Source organism: Camelus bactrianus, chromosome 4, assembly GCF_048773025.1.
Source record: "Camelus bactrianus isolate YW-2024 breed Bactrian camel chromosome 4, ASM4877302v1, whole genome shotgun sequence".
Taxonomy (NCBI): domain Eukaryota; kingdom Metazoa; phylum Chordata; class Mammalia; order Artiodactyla; family Camelidae; genus Camelus; species Camelus bactrianus.
In genome coordinates, this window is record NC_133542.1 from 71,817,776 (window position 1) to 71,840,283 (window position 22,508).

Below are 22,508 nucleotides of genomic sequence, written 5' to 3' on the forward strand. Positions count from 1 at the left end.
CCCGGGGCCACTGGCCATCACCAAAGAAGGGCTGAACATTCACAAAGACAATTTCTCTCCTGCAGATGCTGGAACAGCCACCATCATACCAGCAGCAATAGTTTAAATGGAGGTAAGAGTAAAAATGACAATAATAAAGGTGGTAATAACCAGAATTTATGGGGCGCCAAGAATATGCTTTCTGCTGTGCTGGACACCCGACAAGTATTATCCCATGTCATCCTCACAGTGGCCCTGGGAGGCAGATTTTGTCATTGTCCCTATTTTATTTTTATTTAAAAAGTTTTAATGGAAGTACTGGGGATTGAACCCAGGACCTCATGCACGCTAAGCATGTGCTCTACCAATGAGCTATACCCCTCCCCCAATCCTTATTTTAAAGATGGGAAAACTCAAACTCCGGGAAATGAAATGTCCAATGTCACCTCATTGGTACGTTATGTGGGGGAGGGGTAGGCTCGAACCCAGAAGTCCAGCTCCCAAGTCTCTTGTCCTCTCCACCTGGCTGCCTCCTTTTTGTCCATCTTCTCCCTTCTGCCTGTGCTGATGTCAGCTGTTCCCACTTCCTTTTTCCATGGACACTGAGCAGAATGGGAGGCGGGAGGGTATGTGGTAAGATTGCAGGGAACTGAACATTGATGGGGGCCTCTGAGGGGTATGACTCTGAGTTTCCCATTTGTTCTTCCTGCTCAAGGGCTCTAGAAGGCTGCAGTGAAGATGCGGGCAGGGCCTACTAGCAGTGGGGCTTGGTGTTCCCTGCTGGAACTGACTCATCTCAAATCACCCAGACCCTCCACACCCATCTCCAGTTTTGACAGCTCTTTTGAACCTCTTCCCTGCTGGCCTCCCTGACCAGGCCACTCCTTTTGCCTCCTAGGGCTAAGATAAGGATCAGGGCTTTGGAGTCTCTCCCACCTGGATTAAAATTCTGCCTGACTGCGTCTAAGAAACGTACAGCTAACGTCATAGTTAGTGGTGAGAATGAAAGCCTTCCCTCCGAATCAGGAACAAGACAGGGGTTCCCAGTCTCCCCGCTCCTATTCAGTATTGTCCTGGAGGTTCTAGCCAGGGCAATCAGACAAGAAAAAGAAAGAAAGCTCATCGAGATTAGGAAGGAAAAAGTAAAACTATCTCTATTTGCAGATGACATGATCTTGTGTATAGAAAATCATAAGGAATTGACTAATATATATATATATTAGAACAAATAAATGAGTTCAGGAAGGTTGTAGGATACAAGAGCAATATATAAAACCAATTTCTATATCTTAGCAATGAACGCTCTAGAAGTTAAATTAAGAAAATAATTCCATTTACATTTGTATCCAAAGGAATAAAATACTTAGGAATAAATTTAACAAAAGAACTGTAAGATTTGTACAGTGAAAACTACAAAATGTTGCTGAAAGAAATAGAAAGGAGACCTAAACAAATGGGAAGACATCTTATGTTCATGGATTAGAAAATTTAATATTGTTAAGATGGCAATATCAACCAAACTGATCTATAGATTTAATGCAATCTCTGTCAAACTTGCAGTAGGCATTTTTATAAAAATTGACAAGCTGGTTCTAAAATGTACACAGAAATGTGAGAAACCTGGAATAGTCAAACGATCTTGAAAAAGAAGAACAAAATTGGAGAACTCCTACCTTCCAACTTCAAAATTCACTACAGATTTATAGGAATCAAAACTGAGTGGCACTGGCCTAAGGCTAGACTACAGATCCATGGAATAGAACTGGGAGTCCAAAATAAGCCTATGTACTTATGCTCAACTGATTTTTGACATGGGTGCCAAGGCTGTTCAATGGGGAAAGAATAGTCTTTTCAAGAAATGGTGGTGACAACTGGATACACACATCGAAAGAAAAAGGTTGAATCCCCACCTCACACCATATACAAAAGTTAACTCAAAAGTGGATCATAGACTTAAATGTTAGAGTGAAAACGATAAACCTCTTAGAATAAAACAAAGGAGTAAATCATGACCTTGGGCATGTGACACTGAAAGCTCAGCAATAAAAAAAAAAAGGTAAGTGGGGCTTCATTAAATTTAAAGCCTTGTGCTTCAAAGGATGACAAGGAAGTGAGAAGACAGCCTACACAATGGGAGAAAAATTTTATAAATCATGTATCTGATCAGGGACTTGTCTATAGAGAGAATTATTTACAACTCAATAATAAAAGACAAATAATCCAGTTCAAAAATTCCAAAGAAGGCATGCAACTTGCAGTAAGCCCTGTGAAAAGATGCTCAACACTATTAATCATTAGGAAAACACAAATCAAGCCCACAATGAGATACCACTTCACCCCCACTAGGATGACTAAAATAAAAAAGATGGTTAATTACATGTGTTGGTGAGGATGTGGAGAGACGGAAACCCTCATACATTGTTGGTGGCATTGTACAGTTACTTTGGATAACAGTTTGGTGGTTCCTCAAAATGTTAAACATAGAGTTACACATAACCTTGCATCCATTCCTATGTAGACCCACCCAAGAGAATTGAAAACATATATTCGTAAAAATATTTGTATATAAATGTTCAGAGCTATGTTATTTTTAGGAGCCAAAAAGTGGAGACAACCTTGACATCCATCAACGATTTATGGATAAACAGAATATGATATAATCATATAACGGCAGGTTATTTTAGCAAAAAAAAGGACTGAAGTCCTCACATGTCGTATAACACGGATGAACCTTGAAACTGTTATGCTAAGTAAAAAAAGCCCATCACAAAAGGCCACACATTGTGTGATTCCATTTATACGCCATGTCCAGAGTAGACAAAGCCATAGAGAGACGAAAGTAGATTAGTGGCTGCCAGGGGCTGGGGGGAGGGGAATGGGGAGTGACTGCTGACGAGTATGGGGTTTCTTTTCGGGTTGATGAGAAGGTTCTGAAGTTGGATAGTGGTAGCGGTTGCACAACTCTGTGAATATACTAAAAAGCATTGAATTGTGTACTTTGAAAGGGTGATATTTGTGGTATGTGAATTATATCTCAATAAAAGTTATTAAAAAGGGGAGGGGGCTCAATTTCTAGTTCACAGGAAATATGGGGACAGAGAAACAAGTTCAATGACACCATGAGGATGCAAACAGACAACCAGTTGTGCGCAATCCACAGGACAACTGACTCGGTTTCTTTAATGAGGCAATGGCAGTGGGGAGGGTATAGCTCAGTGGTAGAGCACGTGGTTAGCAGGCACGAGGTCCTGGGTTCAATCCCCAGTACCTCCATCACAAAAATAAATAAATATCCCTTAAAAAGTAAGGCAATAGCATGACTTATTTTTATTTTTATTTTTTTTAAATTAATAGGCTACAACAACTGAATGTCATGTGTAGACCTTCCATGGATCCTAATTCAAACAAATCACCTGGAAACCGCACTGATGAGACTGTCTCTCAGGATAAGAAGGTTACGCACTGGATATCAGCTGAGGCCATGGAATTGCTGTTAATTTTGCTAGGTGTGACAATGGCATTGTGTCCTCAGATTTCGAGCAATGTTGAAGTGTGTTGGGATGAAATGACGTGTCCAGGATTGGCTTTAAATTCACTTTAGTGACAGCAACCACAAGATAATCAAAAGGGACAAATAAAACAGGTAAATTCTCAATAATTATTGAATCTGAATGACAGTCTATGGAGCTTTATACTCTTTATTTTGTGTATGTTTAAAAATGTTCCTAATCAAAATCTTTTTGATGTTAAAAAGGAAAATCCTGCCTGTGTGGCCTCAGGCAAGCTCCTTCTCTGAAGCTGGATTGGCACAGCTATAAAATGGGGGTGATACTGGTTCCATTTCACAGATGAGGAGACTGAGGTTCAGAGAGGTGGCGTGACCTGCCCAAGTCTTACGGCCAGCGTGGAAGGAGCCAGTATTAGAACCGGAACCCGCTCAGCTCTAAACGCTGTCTCTCACCTTCTTGCTTCCCTGTGGACGTGGTGGCTGCCCTCAGCAGCTGTCACCTTTGGGGTGTGTGCACACGTGTGTGTGCGTGACCTCGCGGCCTGTCTGAGGCCAGCCTGCGGCCTGTCTGAGGTGGAGTCTGTTTTCTTTCTCAAGCAGGCACTGTGGACATTGGGACACATCCTCTGAGTCGGCTGCAGCTCGCACACAGGCCCCTCAGTCCACCCTGCCCTAGGTCACCCTCTGCCCCCCATCTCCGGATGTCCAGGAGCCAGGCCCGGCAGCCCAGGCAGCGGGACAATGGGCCCTTTGGAGGCCCGGCCAGGGCCTGGGCCTCGGCTGTGGGCTGCGGCCGAGGCTACCACAGAAGGTCGCTTGTGGCCGGCCCGGGCTGCAGCCAGAAATAGGTCCTGCTGGGCACCGGCTCCTGAGGGCCCCGCCCTGGATTCGGCCTGGGAATGTGGGTATTTGTGGAGCTGAGGGGGAGGAGACCTTCGTCAGGAAAGCAGGCTTATTTTGGAGCCTCTGGGAGGCTGGGAAGAAAATGGATGGTGTCCTTTACCTTCCACACTCAGCCCACCCCTTAGTGCAGAGGCAGGAGCACAGGCTCTGAAGTCTCCCTGGGTGCAAATCCTGCCTCTGCCCCCGCCAGCTTGCGTCCTGCTGGCTGTGCTCCGAGCCTCGCTGTGCCGCCTGCGCGATGGGACAAGCCGTCCCCGGGTTGTTAAGGATCCCCGATGATGCTTGCAAGGTGCCTGGAAGAGTCTGTGCTCTTAACGTGCCTGTTATTAAAGTGCTTCTGCCACTTGCCCCCTCCCACCCCAGACTGGGGGCTGCTCCAGTCCCTGGGGTCTCGCCTGGCCCTGGGGTGGGCCCTGCAGGGCCTGGAAGGTGGTCTGTGGCACTTTGGCATCATCGCTGTTTTGGGAAATCAAAGCTCTGGAGCCCTGGCAGAGACCCACAAGCCCCTGCAGCCAGGCAGCCCCCTCCCCTCCCCTCTCCAGCCTGGCTCCCCGGCTACCCCGCAGGCTCCCTAGGTCTGCTCTGAACCGCAGCCTCTCCCACCCTCCCACCATGCACTACGCTGGGGACCTGCAGGAGTCGAGCTCAGAGCTGGCCGTGGGAGGGTTTTCAGTCGTTTTTCCTGCACAACTTTTACATCTGCCTCTCTTTGCCTGAAGCTGGGTGATGGGGGCTGGTAACTGTGGAGATTTGTAAGTTTCAGCCTGTGGTTCACAGACAGATTAGACCCAGGTTCAAATCTGGAGTCATACAGGCAGCAGTAGGCCCTTGTAGAGGGAGAGATGGGAGTCATGCTTATCTGGTTCTTGTGGAAGCCAGGGGACCAGGTCTCCCTCCTCCCACCCCCTGTATGTCCTTGAAGCTATTTTTATGTGTTGCTGGAAACCAGAATTACAGACAGAGCCAAAAGCACTGGGAGGTTTCCCGTGCGCTGCGGGTCTTGCCCAGGGGAGCACGGGCCATTCCCAGCAGACTGGTGGAGCCCGTCCAGATGCTCCACTGTGTGGGTCGGGGAGCCTGCCCCTGGCCTCCTGAGAGCCTGGAGGTCACTGTTGGGAGGCCCCTGGTTGGCTGGCACAAAGATGAGGAACAAGGACTTAGAGAGGCTGCGGGGAGGGTGCAATTGTCCTGGGGTCCTTGAGGCCTGTGTGAAAGTCCAGAATCCTCATAGAGTTCAATAATTCATCCATCCATCTATCCATCTATCCATCCGTTCACTCATTCACTCTTCACTGACCTTTTCACTCATGATATATTGAACAAGGATCCTCTTGGTGTTGGTGGGGAATCATCCCCCAAACACACAGAGCCCCACCTCCAAGGAGCTCACAGATCTGACTGCTGCGCTCTCCGGCTGAAGCCCCACCCTGGCCCGCCAGTGTTCACTGGCGACCGTGCAATCTTCATACTGTGACAGGGACGAGGCACAGCCCCGTCCCCCACTCACCAAGTCCTCATTAAAGAGGGCTTGATCTTGCCTGTTCAGCTCTTCTTTCTGCCCTCCACAGAGGGCTCTCCCTCTCCCAGCCTGGTTCCAGGGGGAGGCGGGAATGCAGAGCAGACAGGCAGGGGCTGGGGCAGTTCTGGGCTGTTCTTTACTGGGGGCTCTGTGAAATGGGAAGAACAGAAAGGGACTGGAGTTGGGCCGTAAATGATGAACTGAGTGAGCAGAGAGAGGCAGAAGAGCCACAATCGGAGGTGGGGGGCAGCTGCCAGCGAGGGGTTCTGGAGTAGAACATGATATAAAAGCCCTGGAGGGAGAGATGAGGGGGCTGGGAAGTATTGCTGGGGGGTAGAAACTGGCTTTTCCTTGATATTCTTTGTAAGACAAAAAAACCCTGGAGATCCCTGCAGATAATATGTGGGTGCTGTCCCAGGCTCCTTTTAATGAGACTTTGTAGGGACGCGGCCACATGGGCCCTGGGAGTTACTTGGGTTACCCTGCATGGCTTATGGGGCTTTCCGTGATCTGTGGTCTGCCCATGTTTTTAACTTTATCACTCATCTCTTCACCTTTCCTCTCCCCTAACTCCTCATCCAAACCCCACATTCCAGCCTGGCCTAGTTCCTTTGACCTCCCAGCAACCTTGCTGTGACCTCTGCCCCAACACCCGGACTGTTTAGAAGCATTTGATCCCCTGGGCTCTCTGTTCCCTCCCTCGGTCTCTAGGTTGATCTGCCCAGACTATTTTCCTCTGGTTTCCTACCTTAGTATGATTTTTAATGCAGTCTTAGAGACAAGAATATAAACTTAGCGCGCAGGTGAGTTTTACCAGTCTGCTCACACTCAGCACAACATACAGGCAAATAACCAGAATAATCAGGGAAGTGGCGCTGCCTGGCACCTTGCCCTTCGGGTTCACAATAAACCACAGTAATTCATTTATTAAAAATACCCACTGGGCACCTACTACCTCCCAGATATTCTGTTGGGTGCTAGTGATTTAAGTATACTCAATGGAATTCAAGTCTGCAATCCAAACCCTAACCCAACACCAACCCGAAGCCCAAACCGAAGCCCAGTACCAGCCCTAATCCTAATGCCAACCCTGATCCCAAACCCAACACTAATCCTGATCTAACCGCAATCCTATCCTGGCCAAACCCAATACCAACTCTACCCTTAACCGAAACCCAACCCCAACCTTAATTCTAACCTTAGTCTTAAACATCTTTCAGTAAATGTGTGTCTCCTTTTCTGTCGTAGACAGTGGGGCATGCTGAGTAATAATGAAATTCATCTGATTCTGGATCATCCAGTGCCTTCAGGCTGGGAAAGGTAGAAGGCAGGTGAGACCAGGTTGAAAACCAGCTGAATACCAGGGGGTAACTTTGAAAAACAGAGTGTGTATTTTCATGTAAGTCCCCACGAGCCTATGTCATGGTCATTTTCTAAAATCAAGATCTGTAGTGTGACCCTGCCTGACTCAGACAGTACCTGCCGGCTCCTCCCCTCGCTGGCCTCTGGGTCATACAGACCCTGTCTTGTGAATGCCCCAACCTCCTTTTGGCCTCAGGGCATCCACATGTTGTTCCCGTTGCCTGAGTATCTTTCCTCCCGTCCTCACCAGGCTGACTCCTGCTCAGTCCTCAGGCTCCTCTGAAATGTCACTTCCTGCCCTCTCCCCCAGACTCATTTTTCTTTTCTTCATGCTCCTGGCCCCTGTGCTTTCCTTTCAGGGCATTTGTATTTATGGCCATGTGTTTGTTTGCATGTTTATTTCTTTAATGCCTGTCTCCCCAGCCAGATGCTGACGTCTTTCAGGGCAGGAACTGTGTGTTTTGTTCACTGCTTTGGCCACAGCACCTGGCATACAACAGACCTGTAGAAAACTTGGTTGATCAAACTATTGAAGGAATGAATGAATGCATTTTTCACTTCATAAAAGTGAAAAAAATATTCCAGCCAACTGCAGCTCCTGGCTAGGGGATGTTTGTCCCAGGCCCTGTGCTGAGCACTGGGGAAGCCAGGAGAGAGGGGCTGGGTCTCCCAGTGCAGTCTACCATCCGTTTCTGCTTCCAATGAACTCTCCCAGGCTTACTTGGAAACAAAAAAGATTTTTGAGATTCCATTTCCTCATTTCAGATTCTCCACCACCCTGAGTGGGAGATCTGCAGGCAGCATCCTCACTATTTTACAAGATGCTTTTGCCCAGAGAGGTAAAAGCGCTTTTGTGGTTAACCTGGCTGGTTGGCAGCAGTGTCAAAATCCTGTCTCCTGGTCCCCAGCCCTTGGCATTGAACGTTGCTTTCCTTCTGCCCCCTGCACTCAGAGGTGCTCAGCTCTGTATCTGTCTCCAGGAACGCAGCTATGGGGATTGTCAGACTCCAGGCCCATCGTCGCATTTTGTTGACAGGCGCATTGAGGCTGATGCTGGAACCAGCCTTGGGCAAGTGAGTCAGAGGTCAGCACCCTGGACCCCAGCTAAGAGGGTGGCTTCTTCTCACCCAAACAAGGTCCCCCTTTCTGGAAGGTCAGGAGAAGGACTTTAGTCATAAGGGTCACCGCTCCTTATGCCAGCCCTGGGCGAATCGCTTGTTACCTCTCTGGAGCTTTACAATTACTCAATTTACCAGATGAAGAAATGGAAGCACAGAAAGCTGCAGTCACTTACACAAGGCACACAGCTAGTAACTGTTGGTGGTGGAATCTTGACCCAGATCTACTGAAGTCTAGAATCTTAACCTTATACTTAAAGAAAATCCCAAGAGTGCAAGGAAACGTTGCCAAAATGCAAAGCTGCCCGGTACTGATAGTCAGATTATGGCCAGGGAAGCATCCTCGGCACTGCGGACAGCCAAGGCTGCGGCGAGTTTGATCTGGGCCCCGCCCCCAGTTTTCTGACGCCTCGGCCCTGCCCTGGATCCGCCCATCGCCCGCCCCCTGCCCCGGCTGCTTTAGGCTCCGCCCCCGCGGGCAGCGCAGGACTCCCATTGGCTGCCGTTTCCATGGTTACATGGGGCCTGTGGCGCTCTGGCTTCCCTACACGTGTCCCCCGGAGCCGCCAGGAATTTGACAGGCGACCACGTGCGCGGCAGCGCGGGAGCCAGACAAAGGGCCGAGGGAGGTGGGGAACGAAGCCGGTGGAGAGGCAAGCGCGGCCGGCCCCACGGGCTGGCAGGGGTGAGCCCCACGATCCTCCTGCGAGGAGGAGGAGCCCTTCACCTCCGCCTTTTTTTTTTTTTTTTTGTATTTTGGAGGAAAGAAAAAAAAAATTGATGCTAGGAGGAAGGAGACGTTTCCAGCCAGTCCCACCAACCCTCCCTTCTCCAGGAAAATACTGGTACACAGGCATCTTTTGAGGCCCGAGAGCCCACAGTGTCCTCACTTAGACACCTGTCTAACCTCGCCTTGACCTCAGTCCTTGAGGTTTCTATTTTCTTTCTCTGGCTTGTTTTGGAAGCAAAAGCTTAAAAAGTATGGTTGTTTTGATGCTAGAAAAATGAGATCCAAGGAATTGTGGGAGATCTTGCCATCCATCCATCTTACAACAGCTACTGCATCTCCAGTCATGATGATGTAAACCGCTCCCCTACCCCCAGCTTCTTCACTGGGTTCCTTGGCTCTGCTCCCAGCCAGGGCCTGAGCTGGGCCACTCAAGTCAGTGCAGTAGTCATCATGTCCCATGTGTTTGCTCTCATGTGGCCTCTCCTGGTTGGGTGCATTACCATTCTTCTAGTCTCCAGGCCAGATGCCTTGAATGATCCTTTCCCCCAGCCCCTATTTCCATCACCAGTTGTATCTGTTTCCTGTTGCTGCTGTAACAACTTACCACAAATTTAGTGATTCAAACAGCACAGATTTACTCTCTTAACTGTTCTGTAGGTCAGAAGTCTGACACAGGTCTCACTGGGCTTAATTCAAGGCGTTGGCAGCCCTGCGTTCCTTCTGGAGACCCTGAAGGAGGATCATTTCCTTGTCTTTTCCAAATGTAGAGGCTGCCCTCATTGCTTGGCTGGTGGCCCCATTGCATCTCTGGAGCCAGGGGTGGGCAGTGGGGTCTTCCTTTACTGTGACACAGATTCTTCTTCCCTTTTCCACATGTAAGAACACTTATGATCACTTTGGCCAACTTGATAGTTGAGAATGATCTCCTCATCTCAAAGTCAGGGAATCAGCAACCTTAATTCCATCTGCAATCTTAATTCCCCCTGTCATGTGACATAAGATAGTCATAGGTTTGGGTATCAGGACGTGGACATCTTTGGGGACATTATTCTGCTGACCACACCACCCCTGATGGTTTGACGTCCAAAATCTCTCCACAGTCCACCTCCTCTCTTCTCCCTATCTGGCTGCCCACATCTCTGCCAAGATGCTTACAGTAGCCACCTGTCCTTTGTCCTCCTTTCTTTCACCCCAGTCTGTCCACAGCCCCCGGGGTGAGTGCTTCAAAATATAGATGCTGCCCCTTCCATGGCCCTGATCACCTGCAGGCGACAGTTCAAACTCTGTACTTGGGCCCAAGGGCCCTTGACCTGCCCCACTACTCACCCCGCCCTGTTGGCGCTTCCAGACCCATCCTCTCTGTCAATCTGCCTCACGCCTTTGCTCCTGCAATACTAAATCACTTCCGGTGCTCTTTATTCCCCAGGGCATTTGACATCCCCTGGCCTTTCTGGGTTGTCTGCCCACTTTTATTTATCTCCCTTGAGAAACCTTCTCTAACCCCTAGGTTGAGTTAAGGGCCCCTTTATTGCGCTTTCCCAGAACCTAAATGTGCTCATCACTGACCACGGTGGCCCCGAGAGATTTGAACCCGTGTCTCCTCTTCCTGTCTCTGTAATCCCTCTGGAATGGGTACTGCATCTCATTTGCCTCTTTGGTCACACTGCCCATCATGCATTGGCCGCACTCAGCTCAGGAACTTGATGGTGGATGTGCAGGGACGAGCTGGGCTATTCTGGGAAGCAAAGGATAAAGTGAATGGAAAAGCCCTTCCCTTCTTGGTGCAAGAGGACCTTTGCTCTGCTTCTGGTTGCTGGGGCGGAGGGGTAATCACAGCAGCGATAACGGGACCGACACTGCAGGCTGGTCCACACCAGGGATCTGCTAACAGTTTGACATGCATATTGTCAACTGATTCTGACAACAGCCTAGGAGATACCAATCATCATCCGCACCCCCATTTTATAGCTGAGGACCTTAAAGCTTGTGAGGTTAAGCACGAGAGGGCTTCAGAAGAGACCCTGGGCCAGGAAGGTGGCCTGGGCCCTGTTTGGAAGGGTGATGGGAGCCCATGGAAGTGTCCTCAGGCAGGGGGCTATGCCTGGCCTGGCCTTGGGTGGGGTTGACCTGGCCCCTCAGGAACAGCTTCCAGGATGCACTTCCTGTAGCCTCTTCTTTCCTCTCACTTCCTGTTTCCTTTTCCTCATTGTTCTGCCAGCCTATTGTCATCGTCTCCCCTCAACGCACATCCAACCAGGATATAAAGGCAGGAGGTTCATTTTCAAAAGGAAAGGAAGGGGAAGGGGGAGTTAGTGTTTAACAGGAATAGAGTTTCAGTTTGGGAAGGTGAAAACTTTTTGTGCATGGATGGTGGGGACGGTTGTACAACAATGTGAATGCACTTAATGCCACTAAACAGTACACTTAAAAATGGTTAAAATGGCAGCTTTTATCTTATGTATATTTGACCACAATTTTAACCCCCCCCCCCAAAAAAAAAGGAAAGGAAAGGAAAAGTGTTTCACTTTTGGAGAATTTTTGAAGATCGGCCTTCCACTGCACCTTTGTCATTTCTCAAGTCCCCTCCCAGGGACCAGGCTATGTGCATCCTCGCTTCATCCTGGAAACGACCTCTCCTCCAGGAGAGGTGGCCTTCTCCTTTGCAGCTGAGGAGACTGTGGCTCAGAGGCTGGAAGTGCTAGGGCTGTGTTTAAAAATGGTAGGCCTCTAGTTCCAAGGTGCAGTGTAGGGAAATGTTGGGAGTTTGGGCTTAAAACGGGCTCAACTCCTGATTGCGGTGAGACCTTGGGTAAATATTTCCATCACTGACTTTCCTCTTCTGGCAACTGGGGACGATAATAGTGTCGTCCCCAGTGCAGTGGGAAGATTCGATGAGATGTTGTTGTAAAGTCTTAGCATGGGGCCTTGGCCACCATCAAAACTAAAATTCCCTCCAGAGTCCTGCTGGTGCCCCCTCTTGGTGCTGCAGTGGGTAGAGGGCTGGATGTGAGGCCAGGAGACCTGTGTCAGCCCGACACTGACTTTCTCTGTGACCTCGGGGAGATCCCCTCCCCTTCCTCGGCCTCAGATTTCTCTCTGTAAAGCCAGGAGTGGGTAAGGTCAGCAGGACTCTTTTCAGTTCTGGTTTTCTGGGGCTCCGTTCACAGCCCAGACATCTTCAGAATCATTGCCTTCTGTCGGGCCCATCCTCCAGTGGAAACTGGGCCAGGTCTCTGGTTCTATGTTTGCCCTTGATCTTTTCAGCAGCATTTAACTCCCAAAAAGAGGAAGAGGAAGATAACAGAGTTCTTGAATCCCAGGGTATGTACGAATCTTTGCCTGCCACCCAGGCCAAGGCTGGGGACAGACCTGGCCTCTGACAGAGCCACCAGCAAGAACTCTTGCCACCTCTAGGGTGAATTCTGTCCGGTTCCTGCCATTGGCTTGAAGTGTTTCCTGGTGGTTCTGGGTGCAAATTCACCCCATCCTCACAACTACATGTAAGTTTCAGGATCTCAGAGACGAGCTTCATTTTTCCTGTATCTTTCACCGTCTCTGCAGGGCCGGGCCCAGGGCAAGGGAGGTGGGTTGAAGCACCCTGGGCGGGGCTCTGGGAGATGCTGGGTGGTGCAAACAACACTCAACACTCATTAGTAAATGAGACTGGGCCATGTGGTCACTATTATTGCTAATAAATCATGTAGTAAAAATCCTTGATGGGACATCCATGGATGATGGACGTGGAAGGGTAAACATTTGGAAAGTGCCGCCCATAATAATAATAATTTTAAAACTAGGCAACAATCGTTGAGTGACCCCTGAATTTGAGGTACTGCGCTGGGTATGGACAGTCAACTCTTATTTTCAACTTGGAATCAGGTAGGGGACACTGGCTTCTCCATTTTACATATGGAGGCACTGAGGCTTGAGGAAGCTGTGCCCAAGGTCATGTTGCTCACCTGATGTGTGTATGACCTTATCTTAACTAATTATACCTGTAACCACCTCATTTCCAAATAGGGTCAAGTTCTGATGTACTACCGAGTAAGACTTCAATATATCTTTTTGAAAAATATTTTATTAAAAACCTTTCAACATTATCTTTTTTTGTGTGTACTGTGGAAAAATACACAAGAAATAAAACTTATCATCCTAATCATTTTAAAGTGTGGCATTAAGCAGTCAGACTTTTAAAAATGTTTCCTAAGCAATTATTTTATTTTTGGGAGAGGAGGGGTAGATATTTACGTTTCTTTCTTTCTTTCTTTTTCATATGTTGAATCATCCTTGTGTCCCTGGGATGAATCCAACTTGATCATGGTGTATGATCTTTTTTATGTGTTGTTGGATTCTGTTTGCTAGTATTTTGTTAAGGATTTTTGCATCTATGTTCATCAGTGATATTGGCCTGTAATTTTCTTTTTTTGGTAGTGTCTTTGTCTGGTTTTGGTATCAGGGTGATGGTGGCTTCATAGAATGAGTTTGGGAGTATTCCCTCCTTTTCAATCTTTTGGAAGAGTTTGAGAAGGACTGGTATGAGTTCTTCTTTGTATGTTTGGTAGAATTCCCCAGGGAAGCCATCTGGTCCTGGACTTTGGTTGGTAGGGAGGTTTTTTTATAGCTGATTTTACTTCATTTCTAGTGATCAGTCTGTTCAAGTGGTCAGTTTCTTCTTGATTCAGTCTTGGTGGACTGTATGTTTCCAGAAACTTGTCCATTTCTTTTGGGTTGTCCAATTTGTTTCCACATAGTTGTTCATAGTTATTTATTTTTCAGTGGAGGTACTGGAGAGTGAACGCAGAACCTCATGTGTGCTAAGCACATGCTCTACCACTGCGCTATATACCCTCCCCTCCACCAGTCACATTTTTACGCAGCCATCACCACTGCCCATTCACAGAACCCTTTTCATTTTGCAAAACTGAAACTCTGTCTCTGTTCAACACCAACTCCCCATTCCCTCCCCCTCCAGCCTCTGGCAACCACCATTCTAGTGCCTGTCTCTATGAATTTGACGACTCTAGGTTCCTCAAAAAGGTGAATCATACAGTGTTTATCCTCTTGTAACTGGTTTATTTCACTTAGCATCATGTCCTTAAGGTTTATCCACATTGTAGCATTAGTCAAGATTTCCTTCCCTTTTAAGGCTGAATAATATCCCTCAACATATCTTTTTGGGGGACACAATTCAACTCATCATTGGAGTCGGAAGTCTGAGTCTTGGCCATTCCAATACTGAGGCATAAGACATGAGTAGGAACCAGCCAAGAAGGTTGAGGAGCGGCAGGGAGGTGGAGGGAAATCAGGAAACTGTGCCGTCAGTATTGAGGAGGGAGTGATGGTCAGTGCCAGGGTGGCTTCAGGTCAAACAAGAGGTGGATGGAGACGGACCATCAGGTTAACAACGGGGAAGACTTTGGTGATCTGGACCAGAGCAATGTTGGTGGAGTGGTAGGAATGAAGCCTGTTTGGAGTAAGTTTTGGGAGACTGGGATGAGAAGAAGCAAGCACAGCAGGCGGATAACTCTTTTGATGAATTTTGTAATAAAAGGCAGCTGAGAAATGGGGTGAGAGCTGAAGAGAGTCATGTAGTCAGAGGTTTTGTAAACATGGGAGTAGTTACTGCACTTTTGTATGCGGGTGAGAATTATCCAGCGGGGAGGGGAAATCTGATGATACAGGGTGGAAAGGGGAGGTGGCTCCGGCATGTCCCTGAGGGCAGGTGGTGAAAGCTGCTACTCAGGGCAGGAGGGGCAGAGGGAGTGGGCCAGGTGGGGAGTCGGGGTGGTGGTGGCAGTCCCCAGATAGTGTCCTTATTGTTCCTGTTTCTCTGAAATAGAACACTGCCATCAGATGAGAGGGTCAGGGGAGGTGGTGCTGGTGGTCTGAGGAGTGGGCAGAAGGCTCTCAGAGTCACAATGGTAACCTAGGAGAGGGGCGAATGATTGGACCAGGAAAGGAGGTGTGAGTGCCAGAAAGAAAAACAGCTGTCGTTTGCTGCGGATTTAGTCTGTGCCAGGCACCATGTGAGTGATATTTCTCACGTTTTCTCATTTAATTCTCCCACCAACTCTATGTGACATAGATTTTTATTTTCCATTTTACAGATGTGGAGACTTTAAGATTTAGGAAGGTGATGTAACTTTCCTCAGATCGTATCACCTGCAAGTCTGACCCTAAAGCCTGACTGCTAAGCAAGCCTGTCCAAATCCCGCAGGAAGCCTGGACACTACTGTGTCAACGATGAAATTACATTTTTTTCTCTCTCTGTAGAAGTACTAAAATGTTTATTTTAGAAATTTTGGAAAATTCAAAGTCACATAGACAAGAAAAAAAAATTTTTAATGGCTATAATTTCACCACCCAGAAATAATTACTGTTAAAATGTACTTTCTTTGTTGCTTTTTTTTTTTTTTCCAGTGCATGTTAACTGTGGCAGATCTAACGTGTTTAGCAAATCCCGTCTCCCTTCTGTTGCGGGAATGCAGCTAGACTACATTTCCCAGCTTCCCCTGTAGGTGGGGTGGCACGTGATTGAGTTCTGACCAATGGGATGTGGAGGAATTGATGCGTTCACTTCTAGTCCTGGCACCACAAATGCCTCCGTGCTCTTTCTTTCGTCTTGTTGCTCATAGGATGTGAAGGATTCAGTAAAGGATTCCAGGACCCTTAGGGGGCAGGCAGACCACTAGTCTGAGGGCACCTGGGTTTCCGAATGACTCAGTGGAGTAGAGACCCCTTCTCTCCCTGATAGTTCCACGAGAGTGAAATAAATCTTGGCTATGTTAAGTCACTGGACTCTGGGAGCTGCTTGTTAAAGCAGTTAGCCTGATACAGAAACATCACACAAATATTGGAATCATACTGTAGGTACAGTTTTTAGGCTGATTTACTACTACTATTATTATTATTATTATTATTATTATTATTACTTACCACTTACTATAACCTTCCCCCACATTATTAAATAATCTAGGACAGCATGATCTTAATGGTAGCCCATAATAATTATTTATTTACCCAATCCCATATGGTTGGATATTTAGGTTGCTTCCAACATTTTGCTTTTATAAGACATGCTCCAGTGAGCATTCTCTTGAAAAATTGGGTCACCCTATCTGGAGATGCACCAGTTCACCCCACCTCTGTTTCCTGCCTCTGAGCCTCTCCTCTGCCTGTGCTTAAGGAGATGCCCCAATTCCATGGAGACTATCTGAAGAAACGAGTGTAGCGGGATGAAATGTACATTCTTGGACAATGGTGTGCGCAAACTTTGATTTTTCTAGACTTGATCTCATTTTGCTCTTGTGTCCCCTTTCCTACTGATGTCGTGGCGGTGGAGGAGGTGGGATGACAAAACTGAAAGTCAGTCTCTTCTTTTGTAAAACAGTATCTTCCAGGCAAGTATCTGGTCAATGTAAAGCCTTAACTCCTTGTAAGGGCGCTTCCTCTGCACTCAGGGTATCTCCCTTCTGTTTCCTTTTGAAGGTGGTATCTGGCTGCGTGGATAAGCTTATGTGGTCCAAAGGGATTGAAAGGTGTGTCTCGTCCTACTTGCTGTCCCCGCACCTGCTCAGGTGTGGCTGGTTTGGTATGCTCTAGTCTCTGGGCATCACGTTGACTTTGGCTGATGGTAACCGTGGACCTTGCTTTGTACCAAACCTCTCATCTCAGAGTCAAGCCTCTTTCCATCTGTGTTGGTTTAGGGCAGCTGTAAGAAAGCTCCCCAAACTGAGTGGCTTCAAACAGCAGATGCTTATCTGTAATGGAATTTAGAAGTCTGAGGTCACGGCGTTGCCAGCGCTTTGCTTCCTCTGAAGCCTCCGGGGAAGGATCCTTCCTTGTCTCTTCCCACTTCTGGTATCTCCAGGCTTGTGAATGCATCACTCCAATCTCTGCCTGCTCCTCTTCCTCTTCTTACAAGGACATCAGTCATACCAGGTTAGGGTCCATCCTAATCTCTTCGCCTTAACTCAGTTGCATCTTCTAAGAGCCTATTTCCAGGTCAGTTCACATTCAGAGGTATGGGGTGAGGGGTGGCTAGGACTTCAACAAACATTTTGCGGGGAATACAGTTCAATCCATAATGACCTCCCTGGATCCTCTCAGCTCCTGGGCGTCCTCCACTCAGTGACAGTGAGGGTCTTTATGAGGCTGTCCTCAGTCCCACCTACCTGGGGACCCTCCGCCGTTTCCACTCTCCTGCAGCCTTGCCACGTGGGGTACAGTGTCAGGCCCAACGTGGACACATCCTGGGGGGCACAGATGCCACCTTGGATGTCCTCACATCCCCTAAACTTATCTGAATCCTTCTACTTCCCTAGGACCCTCAAGTCTGGCCTTCCTCCCACCACGTCTCCTGTCCTGTCCACTCCCCGGACTGTCCAGCTGCAACTCTCACGTCGAAGCCTCCCTCTTCCCTATTCCATGCTACGAATGTTATCCACCCTCCCTTCATGAGGCAAAGGCCTCATGGTTTGAGTTTCATGGTGGTGGCAATTTGAGAGAGAGAGAGAAAAATACTGAATTAGCAAAAGGGAAAAACACAGCAGGAAAGATTTCCAAGATTCTACGCCTGTTAAAATGTTTTTGATGTTAGACCCTATTTGCCTTGACCTTTGAAAGTCTAAACAGATGAAAACCCTGGTCTCCCTTTATCTGCTAGTCTCTCTACTCCATCAGTGAACCCTGACCGTACAGCCCTGTCTGTTCGTCCAAAGGCTCCCGGCCCTTGATTTCTTCTTCTGGGACACTTTCCCTCGTACCCCATTGCTGTACACTTTTACTCATGCTTTGGGTCTCAGCTCTGACGACACTTCACTGGGGGAAGCTGTTCCTGATTCCTTAGACAGATAACCTCCGGACAACATGCTGCCATCAACCAGTGCACTTGTGACTATGTGTTTTACGTCTGTGACCCTCCGCAGACCACAGGGCCCAGAGGACAGGAGCCACACGTGCTTTGTTCCTCTCCGGGTTTCCACTGTGGGCACTTGGCAGTAACTCACCGAATTCTGGGTGAAGGGATGAAAGCCGGTGACAGTGACACAACATCATTTTGTATTAGATTGAACCATGTGAACTTGCCAACTAAATTTGGTTGTTTTTCACCTACCAAAATCTCAGTTGCCTATGATTGAAGCCCTCCCACGCTTTCCTTTCTTGCAGACCCCATCACTGGGCAACGATCAGCTTGTCTGCTGGGGAGGAGAGGCTGCGGATGATCTGTAATTTCTTGGGCTCCCTGTCTCCCCTCTGATGTTGGCCATCAATCTTTCCATGCCTGGAAGATTCTGCATTGGGTGAGGCAGCGCATGTATGGTAAAATAGCCCGTGTGGTTTAGCCACTTCCTCCAGTTTCTAATTGTTCTTCAATTTCTCCTTGGCCTGGTGAATTACCTTCATGCCTCGTGTCTTAGAGTAGCTTAGAGGTTGACCACTGTTTGAGGGGGTGTAGATTAGCTGGTAAGAGCAATGGATTTGATGTCAAACAGCTCTCAGTGTGGGGCCTGGTACACACTAGGTGCTCAATAAATGCTTGTGGAATTATGAAAAGCAGATAGGGGTCTGAGTCACAGCTCTGCTACTTACTGACTTTGAGATCTTGGGGGAGTTGCTTACACTCTCCGAGTCTCACTCTCCTTATCTATAAACTGGGGTAACCGTGTACCCACCTGACACTGAGAGGATGGAGGCAAAGGGTTTTTTTAGCCTGGGGCTGGGTCCACATGAGGCTTCATAGCAGTGGGAGTTGATGGTGGTGGGTGTCTCTCAGCAGCGTCCTCTCTTCTCTTCCAGACTGTTCCAAGCATCTCTCATCTGGTTTCCCAACTTCATATCTCTTCCCCTCCAGCCACCTGGAACCCCTCACCCAAGGATTAATCAGTGTTCTCATCTGTGGCCCTATCACTTTCTGCTCAGAGCCCTGCAGAAGCTCCTCATTGCCTCTCTAGTGACATTCAGGCTCCTGTGGCACCTGAAGCTCTCGAGGTTGGCCTCACCCACCCACACTTCCAGCCTCGTCTCTGATCACACTCCTGTGCTTCAGCCAAACGTGTATGTCACTTGCTGTTTCCGCCCCAACCCCGCCCAGCTTCCAGACTCCCTGTTCCACTCAACCTGTCCCTTCCACCTGGGATGCTCTCACCTTACCAAGTAAGACAGTGCTTGTCAATGAACTTTGATGTCAGATGGCTAATTTAAAAAAAAAAAAGGAAATAACAAGTGTTGGAGAAAATGTGGATAAATCAGAACCCCGTGGGCTGCTGGTAGAAATATAAAATGGTGCAGCTGCTGTGGAAAACAGTATGGCGGTTCCTGAAACAGCTAAACCTAGAATTATCATATGAGCCGGCAATCCTACATCTGGGTATAGACCCAAAAGACTTGAAAGCAGAGAACTGAAGAGATGTCTGTGCACCCATGTTCACAGCAGCATCATTCACAGTAGCTAAGGTGTAAAAGCAACCCAATATCCATTGACAGGTGAGCGATCGACAAAATGTGGCAAATACATAATAGAATATTGTTCAGCCTTAAAACGGAAAGGGATTCTGATACGTGCTACAACCCAGATGCACCTGGAGGACATTATACTAAGTGAAATAAGCCAGTCACACAAAAACAAAGCTGTGATCCCACTTATCTGAGGTCCCTAGAGTAGTCAAGTTCATAGAGTCAAAAAGTAGAATGGTGGTGGCCAGGGGCTGGAGGAGGGAGGAGTGGGGAGTTAGTGTTTGATGGGGACAGAGGTTCAGTTGAGGAGATGAAGAGCGTTCTGGAGGTTGGTTGCACAACAGTGTTGATGTGCTTAATGCCACTGAACTTACACTTAAAAATGCTTAAGGTGGTAAATTTTGTGTTTTGTGTATTTTCCAATTAAAAAAAAAAAAGAGAGAGAGGCTTTGAAGACTGCCTTTGCTAGGAGCCACCATCAAGAGATGTCCTTGCTTAGCGGGACAGAGGATGGTCTGCATCAGGCAGCATCTGCTCTGCAGCTGGAGCCAGGCCCCCAGGAACATTCCAAACCCCACCACAGAAAAGGCCGAGTGCTCTGGGGCTTCCTCTGTCCTCATCCTTCCCTCACCTGGCCTCACCTCTCAGTTCCCTGAAATCCTTTCCCTCAGCTGCCACTTCCAAGGCCACATCTGGCTCTTGGCTTCTCCAGGAACACCCTTCCCCATCTGTAGTCTCCATTTCCAGCCTCCCCTTCTATGACTCCAGTATTTCCCACCTCATATCTTTCCACACACTCCTTCTGTGACCTTGACTCTGATAATTCTTTGCCCCTTACAATCTTTGACCCTTTTTTCCTTGTCCTTTCCCTCCCCCTGCCACCTCTTTCTCTCCTCACTCTGGTTACAGCTGAATCTCTCTGTTGCCTACACCCTCTCTCTGTTGCAGACACCCTTAGCTCCTGCCCTTTCCCACTTCCTATTCACCTGCCAAATCCTGGTCCTGGCTGAGTTCAGCGTGCTGCCTCTGGTGCTCCGGCACCCAAGCAGTGAAACTGGTGGTGGGCCCTTTGGGCCTTCTCATCTGCTTTACCATCTCCAGGCTTCTTCGCAGCTTTGCGCCATCTCTCCCCTGTCCAGTCTCCCGGATCATCCACATCAGCATGCAACAAACATGCAGCAGTGCCTCCCACATTTAAACAAGCCGCCCTTTGACCCCACAACCCTCCCCCTGCCCCGGCTCCAGCCCTGTTTATCTGACCCTTTTCCAGGACACTGCCTTGTCAGGGGGGTCTTAGTGATCTCTCTCCATGCCCTGCCTCCTGTGGTGTCCTGAGCACACTGCAGTCAGGCTCTGCCGGGGCCGCTCCACCCAAACAGCCTTCGGCAGAGTCAGTGCTGACCACTAGGTTGCTAATCCCAAAGGTTACCCCTGGTCCACTTGCCAGCAGTAATGGACACAGCTGGTCACTGCCTCCATCTCTGAATACTCCCTTCTCTTGACCTCCCACCTTTCTTCTTGCTCCTCTTCTCCCCGTTAACCTGGACCTGCCCCAGGGCTGGGTCCTGACCCCACTTCTCCTGTCTGTCTGCGCTCTCCCTGGGTGGTCTCTTTATTTCATGGGGTTGAGAACCAGCTTTACAGGGGCACCTCCCAGATGCCTGCTTCCAGCCAGCTGGCCCCGCCCCCAAACTCCAGGCCTGCCCATCCCACCGGCTCCCCAGCAAGGCCTCCCCAGCATCTCCCAAGGGATGGCTCAAGCCTCCCCGCCCCGTCTCACCTGCTACCCCCAAGCTTGCTCTTCTCACAGCAAATGGAAGCACCGTGCTTTCATTTTCTCACGTCAGAACTCTTGGAGTTGTCCTCGACTCCTGTCTCTCTCACAGCCACATCCAGACCAGCGAGTCTTGTCAGCTCTAACTCGAAACACACTGGGAATCTGGACCCTTCTCCTGGTCCCCCCGGGACCCCCTGGGAGCAGCAGCCATCCTGCTTCTCTGTATTAACTGACTTTCTCCAGGCTTCACCCTTGTTCCCCTTCAGTCTATTCTCCACACTGAAACCCAAACTATCCTTTTAAAATGCAAGTCCCATCGTGTCTCTTGCAGGCTCGGAATCCTCCAGTGGCATCTCATGGCAGGGAGAGGAAGAGCCGAAGACCTTGTCTCCCTGATCAGGCCCAACCTGATCCCACCTCTTTTTTACTGTGCAGACGCTGTCTGAGGCCCTGAGGGCAGGGCTGTGTGTTTGGTCTTGGACGGTTCCCTGGTACAGTGACCTGCACCCAGGCTGCATATCAGTACAAATTGGATGAATGAATAAATGAAGAACAGTTGACTGGCCTTCCCTGGGAGGCTCCACCCTGCACTGGAGCCCAGCCCAGCTTCCTCCTGTCCCTCTGCCTGCCCTGGCGTGTACTTGGCCCCTGAGCCCCTTCTCCTTGGCCAGGTGTGCAGTCTCCAGAACCATCCATCTGGTCTGGTTGCCAACTCTCTCCTCTGCAGCGGGGGCGCCCCAGGGGCCTAAGTTTTGTAGTGCCCCCAGACCCTCGTGAACCTGTGTGAATCTCCTCACGCAGCCCTGGTTACCTTCCCTGGTCTCTCCGTTCACCTCCCCTACCTGGTGGGCGTGGCTGAGGGACCATAGGCCACGCCCCTTGAAGTCACGCCCCTCTTACAGTCAATCCAGCTCCAAGAGCCCAGACTTGCAAGACCTGGCAGCCTGGAGTAGGTCCCGCAGGCGCCTCACCTCTGCTTTGAGGAAGGGTTGTCCACTTGTCCCAGTCTGGGAGTCGAGGTACCCGAATTCAAACTCAGCCTGTGCGGAGGGGTTGGGGGGAGGCTTAAGTACCCCTTCAGCACGTTCTTCCCCAGATAGCCACAAGCCTTGCTTCTTGCTTCTGACATGACATTACACCAGGAGCTGAACAGAAAT

The 22,508-nt window shown here is 48.9% G+C and overlaps 1 long non-coding RNA gene across 2 annotated transcripts in view; it reads left to right on the forward strand.

Annotated features, from left to right (window-relative positions):
* Nucleotides 1-20,120, forward strand: part of LOC141577379 (uncharacterized) — a 45,228-nt gene extending 25,108 nt beyond the window's left edge. For both annotated transcript variants that reach the window (XR_012506255.1, XR_012506256.1), the window contains 4 exons: nt 66-112; nt 3,334-3,622; nt 18,288-18,421; nt 18,918-20,120. This is a non-coding gene — a long non-coding RNA (uncharacterized LOC141577379). The remainder of the gene's footprint in view (nt 1-65; nt 113-3,333; nt 3,623-18,287; nt 18,422-18,917) is intronic.
* Nucleotides 20,121-22,508: the final 2,388 nt, after the last annotated feature.